We start from the raw sequence: 9,697 nt of genomic DNA, 5'->3' as shown, positions 1-9,697 counted from the left end.
TGTACTTTAGTAAATGAAGCCGGTGGTTAGAAAAAGGAAATTCATCTGCGTTGTTAACTTGAGCTGGTTTATCTACTTTATCTACAGTACGTGCTGGATGCAGCTCCGTCTCCAGTGCATCAGATGGTGAAGGTCAGCCTTGAGTATTTCATAATTAAGGGCTGTTTAGCTTGTTGGGTTGTTTCTCATTTAACAGAACTTTCTGATTCTGCCGGATCCCACTCAGGACGAATGATCCTAAGTGGAACGTACGAGAACAAAGCCCGTTACATGTTCCTGGCTGTTCACCTGCCTAACGAGGTTTAGTCTATGACAAACCTCAAAGGCCAGGTGGGCCGTGAACCTGGCCGGCGGAAGGCTGCAGGAAAGAAGCTAGACGGAGGTTTATGTATTTTTATCTCCGAATGGGAGATCACACATCAAGCCAGACGCTTATGAAAGGCGGCCCCGCTCCTTCTCCAGCCAGCGAATCGGAAATGAAAAACTCCCAGAGAAACCTAGAGGTGAAGGAATGTGAGAAAGCGGCCAGCGAACTGGGCTTCTACTACAGAGGAAGCTCGCCCAAATAAGGACGGCTAAGCTTTTCCTAATATGGATATGTTCTTTCGCCGCGACGGCTCAGTACAGTAGGAACTCGTATAAAACCATCTGACCGAAGGGAAAAACACGGTCAGGAGTGAAAGTGGTGTGTGTGTGTGTGTGTGTGTGTGTGTGTGTGTGTGTGTGTGTGTGTGTGTGTGTGTGTGTGTGTGTGTGTGTGTGTGTGTGTGTGTGTGTGTGTGTCTGGAGTATTTTGTCCCTCAAAACAGACCCAGACGGGGAAAGTGCGTGTTGTCAGTCTGAACTTCAGCTCAGTGATATCTAGAGGAAACAGCTTGACTGGACATCGTCCCTCCAGCCGCGCTGCCAGATAAGACGCTGCAAAACAACATTGAACTCAGATCACGTTATTGTGACGAGAGGTTTATCCTTTGTCTCAGTTAACACATTGTGACAATCAATGTTAATAGAGAGAATCTGACGTGAAGATGCATCTGTGTCAAGGAGCGTCTGTAATTACCAGCAAACAAAGGGCAAAAGTGAGATTTAGGACTGTTGCTATGGCAACGGTGGGTTTGTTGTGCGTGGACGCTGTTTTATCGCTCTCCGGGCTTCCTGTGCAGACTACAGACCCGTGTTCTGCAGATCAGAGCGTGTGGACGGGCTCAGTGCGGCCGCCAAAGGCAACACGCGCCTCCGTGTGTGGTGGAGCCACTGGGAGGAATCAGCCACGTGACTGCGTGACGATGGCGACGGGCGAAAAGTGAGATAATGCGACAAAAAACAACAATAAACAGCGTGTGGCATAAAAGGCTGCTGCTTCAGCTGCTCCTGAACCAGCTCTGAAGTCATCCCGATGGAAGGTCATGTGACCTGCGTAGTAATCCCAGGTCAAGGCCTGGCTTCTATCCTCGGTTCATAGCTACTGTGTGACATCATGACAGCCACCGAACAACTGGGACTCCTCCAGAGTTCAGGGCCTGTGGAGACGAGACGCTCCGTCTGCTGCATTTCCATCGCGTGATGAAACGAGGAAACAAAGACCCGCCCCCGCGCGCGCTCCTCCATCGCGCCACCCACTGTACGATGATGTCACCCCGCGATTCTGATGTCACGCCGAGCTCATCTGTGTCGTCTGGATGTTCCCGCGCTTCTTACACACAGCTCGCGTTCAGCTACGGTTGCTGTCGAAACCTCCCCGGCGCCTTCAAAGCTAAGGGACAAACACCACGGAGGCTGCGTTTTCCCACACCAGGCCAAACACACTTTCATTTCCCACTGAGGATTTTTCTTAGATAGACGTTCTAAAATAAAATCCCACGAAGACGTGTTTACCCAAAGTACAGCTGAAGGTTTGATTGTGTTATCTGGCCTGTGCTGTCCTTTAAAGTCAATTCCATTAGCGGTGGCTGGCACGCCATGTGAGGAATGTTCCATGGCTCGAACCTTCAAACCGGCCGTCCAAATACCACGGTGTAAACCCAACATGAGACCAAAATCTCAAACGATTTTCCTGCCTGAATATTTCCTCCTCTTTGAACTCTCGGCCAGCGCGCGATCGGCGGCGGCGCGATCAGACAACAACGCGGCCCCCGAGAAGAGAAGGTCGGCGATCTGGTGACAGTGAACTAAGGAGAGGGCACAGAACCACGACTGGGAGGTGAAAGGTATGAAGCTAGCCAAGCTACGAAGAGCTCAGCACTGGAAACTAATAACGGATCTGGAGCCTGGGATGATTTGTTGAGATTTAACAATGGGGTTGTTGGGCAGATGAACTGTCAAGATGGAAACGAGGCCTATTTAAAGCCCAGAGTGGTGGAAAATGTTCAGACTGGGAACGCGCGTACGACTCGGGCTTTTTTAAGCGCGGCCAGCAGAAAATAGCTGGGTTTAGGATTACCGGAGCTAATAGGCTGAGCGGTAATATATTGACCGTTTAATGCCAGAGGCGCATAGCTGGAAAACAGACGGCATTTTATTGGTCGAGCCCTCGTAAATGACTTAGCGAGGGACGAGCGGGGGAATGCGTTCACCAGTCGGGGTTGAAGGTGGAAGATAGCGGGCATCAGGAGACTGTGCGTGGGAAGTCCGGCAGACGACAGCTGACGGGTGGAGAAACCCCATATTTAAAATCAGCATCCCTTCGAGATGTTTAGACTGCGCTGACAAGGATTCTGGGCAGCAGAGTCTTTCAACAAACAGCGGCGACTCATCCCAGCTGTACTGTAGGTGTCCTGCCACACACATGGACCTGAACGCGCCTCCATGTGGAGCCCGGGCGGCCTCTGTTCTGTCTCAGTGACCTCTCAGCTGAGGGGGCTTCTAATCTTAGACTCGGAGCCCTCACACGCTGCTCGCTTCTGGGCACTTCCTCGTCTGGACCTCACATTGAACCGCGCTGGGGTCTTTCTGTCTTTCTGGATGCCTGCTGCTAAATAGACCCTGGATCGTTTCTAAATATAGCTGCATTCAGCAGCTGTTTTTTCCAGATGTGTTTCCTGTTGGACGTTTGTTTATAGCCTGTATTTGCCCCCAACATGTTTGTGTACAGCTTAAAATAACATTATTCAGGTTGAATCAATTAGTGCTTGAGCTGTTGTTGGATTTTTTTTTCTAAAACAGCAACTATGCTGAATGTGGCTGCATTTTCTTTACATTCCACATGTTCTTATCCTAAGTCACTATAGATGAAGTAGCCATTTGTTTTGCACATGCCATATTTTAATGTCTATAAAGATTCTTGGTTAATCTCAACACTGATAAACCACATTGAAAGTGAATGAGGAACCTGGGGTGTCCCTTGCTTTTGTACCTAGTGAGCTCCACCACAGCTTTATTTTCATCCATATAAATAAAAAAGAAACATTTTGAACGGTTTGAAAGTCTCACACGGACGAGGCCGCGAACGTAAACACGGGCCCTGCAGCCTTCCTGCAGGAATGTCAGCTTTCCTCCATTAGCTTGGCACACGACCGCATACCTCGGCTAATTAGCTTCCTGTAAAGGCCTCGAATAAAAACATCAGCTTTAATCACACGCTGCTGCTTTGTCTCATGCGGTGCCAAAGCAAATGTTACTCCAAGAAAAAAAATGGAGGATTTTTTTTTTTTTTTTGAGCTTCTCCTTCCAGACAGGTGTTTCATATCGTGATGTGCAGGGATCCAGGTCAAGACATCACTTTAACATCCGTCAACATCAAATAAACCCAGACTGTTTTTCTATCATTAGACTTTTTAAAGGCTCTCCTCTAAATTCAAGGCCTTTTTCTTCCCCTCACGCTGAGACGTCAAACGCGTGTTTACCGTCTGTTTTCCTGGATCCTTTGCTGCTCGCTGTCAACAGGGGAGCTGTGCTCTTACCCAACTTCATATACAGCAGAGTTGCCGCTTCGCTGTCAGGAACACGACGTACTGCACAACCTTCCGGCTGGGTTCCAATTAGTAACACAAATCCCCCTTTACTGTGACTCTGTTGCACATTAGCGCTGATTGTGATGGACTTTTATTCATAGTAACAGTATAAACCAGCTGGAGCTGATATTCAAACTAAACTGGAACCTACATTTCCCACGACACAAGCGAATATCGTATTTTTGTTTGACACTCCCTGCTCAATCAGCAGTAATATTTTCCTAACTTAACAGGCCCTCGCCTGCAACACAAGCCTCCACAGCTAATTTCACAGCTGAGAAAACCCCTCATTGTTATTTTCTAACATCAGACGAAAATCGGATAACTGCTTCGTAGTACTCGCCATAAGTTGACCTCCATGATGTGGAATTAAACAGCTGACGAGCAGCATAATGCTAATAATCAGTCGATCAATAGATATTTTGTTCGAATAAAATCAGAATATGCTTCGCAGTGGCTTGTCTGGTGTTCTTATGTAATCCAAACTGTCTGTACCAAACTATGGTTTGGACACAGACGCAGCCCCACGGTCCCAGACTGGCACCAACATCCACACAACGATCAAAAAGACCAGCGCTCAGGCCGCAAACGCCGCTATTAGCGAAGTGTGCCATGACTTTTGGCTTCGCCGGTGAAACCCGGTCGGACCCTGTGGCGTCTGCGCGGCGTCTAGGTCACCGGCGGACCCTCGCTCTGTCCGTTTACGGCGTCACAAATGTGCCTTTAACCAAAACAGAGGTGAAAAACAATATTGTTACCCCGCTGATTCCTGAACAAACACCCCCTTTTGGGGAGCAACGTGTTCTCAGGCAAATAGAAACGCACTGTGCCTGGCCAGGCTTCCCAGCGCCTCTAATTGTTTCCAGATCTGCTGTTTCTGACTCGACCCCTCCCTGTCTGGCTGGGCTTCCAGAACCAGAGGCCTTTCCCTCGTGTGTCTGAGCGGCAAGGTCGGACTGCAACCTACACCCTCGCCCTGTCTGTCTGTCTGTCTGTCTGTCTGTCTGTCTGTCTGTCTGTCTGTCTGTCTGTCTGTCTGTCTGGAGGTATGGCTGTCTGTCTGTCTTGAGGTTTGGAGGCCTGTCTGTCTGTCTGTCTGTCTTTCTGTCTGTCTGTCTGTCTGGAAGTCTGTCTGTCTGTCTGTCTGTCTGGAAGTCTGGAAGGCTGGAGGTATGTCTGTCTGTCTGTCTGTCTGTCTGTCTGTCTGTCTGTCTGTCTGTCTGTCTGTCTGTCTGTCTCTCTGCCTGCCTGAGGTCTGTCTGTCTGTCTGTCTGTCTGTCTGTCTGTCTGTCTGTCTGTCTGTCTGTCTGTCTGTCTGTCTGGAAGTCTTTCTGGAGGTCTGCCTGCCTGAGGTCTGTCTGTCTGTCTGTCTGTCTGTCTGTCTGTCTGTCTGTCTGTCTGTCTGTCTGTCTGTCTGTCTGTCTGTCTGTCTGGAGGCCTGTATACTGTGTGTGATATTTGGTTTAAGCCTGTTGATTTCTGTGGACTGCTACCGTCCCAACCAATGAATGATTTCACCTATTATCCCGACGAGCCGCCAGCTGCTGAGCCACCGTCCTCTTCGCAACAACGTGCTATATTCCCCCCCGGTCGGAGCGGCCAAAGGTGGATTCCTCGGCGAAGTGAAAAGGGAAGCGATGACGCGGGAAGGAGTCATCCCTCAGCTCGCTGTCAAGCCGCCTGTCAAAACACCACCGTCTGACACGTCGTCCTACTGTACGTGCACCTTGGCGAAAAATATGTCTCGGCGTCCGGCGGGAGTGACTCATGGAATCAGTGCCACAGGTTCAGAATAGCAGCGTGGTGATGGAGAGGCGCTGACGTCAATTTGGGGAAGAAGATCAGCAAGTTTCATTGCGTCCTTCAATTATCTTACTCGAAATGTGTATGAAGTATTTATTGCGTACACTTGCTTGGTTGTAACACGTCAAAGCATCATCAGCTACGTGTGTGCGTCATAAACTCTAAGCTCAGGTATTTTATTCATCTGAAGTGATTAGAATACAGTAAATCTCCTACAACTGATGTAATAAATCTTAATAAACCACATTTTACAGCATTTGAGTAAATCACAGTAATAAGCCGTTGTTTTCGCCCTCCGTTCCTGTTTCTGACGTCATTGTTATCTTCTCAGCCACGGTCCACTTGTTGCCGTAGTAACCCCAGTATTGCTCACCGTCAGCGTTTTTAGATCCAGGAAATAAAACGAAAAAAGGCTTTGAGTTACTCCAACATAAAAGGAGCCCCTTGTTCTACAAAGGAGCCCAACATGTCGGAGCGGGGGCCCCTTCAGAGGTCGGAGCCAGTGATTTAAAGGTGTGACGGTTACGTAAGCTGGAGGTGACATGCGACGCGGTGTGAATATGGAGCCTTGTCCCGGCGAGGGGTGTCTTTATGGGCGACGTCTGACGGGCGTCGCGTCAACACGGGGCCCCGTTCCTCGCGCTCCCTGCTTCCAACACGTTTCCCCTTTCACCCCTCAAACACTCGCTCTGTTTGATTTGTCTCGAGGTTTCAGAGTCGTATTTTCGGGTTCGACGCCGCGTCTCCGTCTCGTCCACCCATCTGGTTTCGATCTCCCCCTTCCCTCTTTTATTCCCCTCCGTCTTCACGTACTGTATTTCAAGCCCCACACGTGTGCTGTACTACACGATCCCAGCTCCTAGCTTACCCCGCCACCTTTTGCGGCGGCCTGCGTTCTCCTGACTCCACTTCTCACACTAACCGTTCCCAGGTATGTTATTCCGCTGCCTTTTGGACATGCGGTTTATCGTGGCTGGCAGAACAGCAGGCAGCTCTCTGGGCTCAGTGTTTATGCAGGTGCACGCCGCCCTGCAGAGACTTTGGAGGGGCTGTATAGGGCAGCCCAGCCTGCAGTATTAGACGGGGCCGCCTATACGTGGCATTTAATGGCACGGCCCAGAAAAGGCATTTCCTCAGGTTACTGGAAGTGGAACAGTGAAGGGTTTGAAGCAAAGTCGAGCAGAAGATAAATGCTCATGCATACATTGTGAGAACATATCCATCATCTGACAGAAAGAATATTGTTTTATACCATGATTCGTTTATGTTTGCTAAATTTGCTAAATTAGCAATCAGATATTTTTCAATTCATTTCTCTCAAAAAATGGAAACACTCCAGTGCATATATCCAAAAATGCAAGTTTAGCATTACATACAGGGAAAACAGGCCCATGACCAAACAGATGTTCAATCATAAATCGGTCCACCTTGCTTTATAGCCATACTCTGTCTCTAGACTAAACAACATTGGAACAGACATCGTGCAGGACAAGAGTTTCCACATGTGTCTGTTTTTCCCAACTCTGTTGAGTTTCCTCAGAGGTCACAGTGAGTGACCCTCGGTGTGTTGATAGCGGATGGGCCGTGCTGCTCACAGACAGAACTGCAACAAAAGAGCTAAAAACGCCCGGAGTGGACACAATGTTAGCTCAAGGTTTAGCTTTAGCATTTTGATGCAATGAACCACGTCAGACGCTGTTTTCTTTGGCCAGGTGAAAGTATGAAAGGCCAGGTTTAAAAGGTCAGGATTCAGGGGGTTCATTAATTCTTGGAGCAAAAAATACATCGCTTTAGTTGCAGCTCAGAAAGTGGAAGCAATTAGCTTCTTTAAGGCGTGAAGAGGGTTTTCCCTAACAAGCAGTGGCTGTTAGTCGCAGCAATAATGGGCCGATTGTATGCGTGGTTTTATTGTCAGGAGGGTACAGGAAAGAAGAATAGGGTTGCTGTGCTTGGCTTACTCTCTTTTCCGGGATAATGAATTCCTCTGGTTTGCTCAGCCAACAGTGGAAATGAGGAAAAAGGGGGAGAAGGAAGTACAGGAGGGGAAAGTTGAGTTGTTTGTCCGGCCGATGTGTTAACAAGCCGGTCGCATTCTGGATGATGGCGGATTACTGCTCTCGCTAAGTGGATTGACTAGAAGCGATCGTGTGCAAGTCCAAGGATTTGCCCCGACCCCAAGTATGAATGCACCGTGTACAAGTCTGCAGGAATCCTGTTATTTATGTGAAAAAAAAACGTATTAAAATACCAGAAGTAAAAAAAACAGGCGCGTTGGCTGCAGAGAGCGGAGCGTGCTCCAGCATCTATCTGTCACTGACTGGACTCTCACAGACTCCACCTTCACGATATTTCAAATCTCCACGACGTCCGCTTTGAAGCGAGCGGACTTTGGCGGCGAAGACGCGCTCAATGAGGCACAGTGTTGAGGTGCTGGGACAAACACACACACACACACACACACACGCACACACACACTGTACACTGCGCTTCCTCATCGGATTGAACTGGGTTGAGAAATGTGAACGAAAACAAACAGGATTCCAGAGCGGTGCGGTGTGGCGTGAGGCCGCCGGGCCGCAGCACAAAGGGAGGCCTGTTCGCTGCCGGCCGGAGCATTCCGCCCAACAGAACCGGCTCTGGGACAGTGTTGACCTAAGCTACTTTAAAATGTTTGCGCAATAGCTCCCGACCGCTTGATTAAAAATATCGTTTGATGCCTTTCCCCCGGCGTGAGGCAGTTCGGACCGGTCTGAGCAGAGCAACACGCCGCCGCATGAAGGGAGGACTCTGAGACGTTGGGCCGGAACAGTGGAACCACTGAGGATGACTGGACCTGACTGGACGCCCTAATTATATAATGTCAGAAGGTGACATTGCAAATGCAGCTGTTACATGGTTCATCCGCTTTTAGCCAGACTGCTAACACGGCTCTGCGGACGCCGCCGTCAATGTTTGTCGGCTGCTTTTACCGCTTGGTTTAAAATGTTCTACAGTGAGGCGGGAGGAAACGCGAGACCAGGACAGGACACGTCTTCGAACCGGCAACCCTCTCAAAGACGCTAAGCTAACTGCTCTCAAAGCGCCTTTCTCCTAACCACGCGCGTCCCTCACACTTTACATTTTATTATTAAAGGGTCCAATAGTTAGTATAGTAGACAATGGGGCCCAAGAAAACGCAGGGAAGGCACGTGGAGCGGCGCCCTTGAGCAACTTCACCTTGAAGCTGGCCACAGTGGGCGGCTGTGTGTAACGTTGTATATGTGAAGTGGGGTGTTGATGAAAGACGGCGTGTGTGCCCGGCAAATATTCCGAGGATAAACTGAGGCTACGAGCAGAAGTCTATACTGGGCCCGAAGCCCTTGCCTTTGAGGGCGGAAATGTGGGAATGGATTCAGCTGAAGGTTGTGTAGAAACAGCACAAAGACGAAGAGACTTCATGTCATGTAGTGTTTTTTTTTAATTCGCTGCTGAAGCTGATTCAGTTCAATCACATCTTGATGATGAGGATGAAAGATTTAATGTTGGTTTTAGAGTTTGCGTCTTCGTTCATCTTCTCTCATGGCTTGTTCTGATCTAGTTTCCCATTTTATCGTTGAGCCTCATTCTCATCTTTCATCATGGCATCTCCCGAAATCCCCCAGACACTGAGCTGGAACCGAGCTGGTGTCAAACCCTGACGAACATCTCACGAGGCTGTGAGGCTCTCCCTTCCTCCCCCCTCTCCCCCCTCTACCTTTCTGCCTCCCTCCGCCTCTCTCCCACGTTCGCCTCCCCCCTGTCCCTCTATGCGTAAATCTGCTTTGTTTGCGATAGCGAGCCGTGTTTGCGGAGCGGCCGCCTCCCCTGCTCCGCCCGTCCCGACCCTCTCGACCTTTGACCCCGGCGGCCCCACCTGCCCCCTTTCGCGCTCGCGCCTCCGCCTCTGTTTGGCTCCGTCCGCGTTT

Source organism: Betta splendens, chromosome 24 (assembly GCF_900634795.4).
Source record: "Betta splendens chromosome 24, fBetSpl5.4, whole genome shotgun sequence".
Taxonomy (NCBI): Eukaryota; Metazoa; Chordata; class Actinopteri; order Anabantiformes; family Osphronemidae; genus Betta; species Betta splendens.
This window is presented reverse-complemented; position numbering follows the sequence as displayed.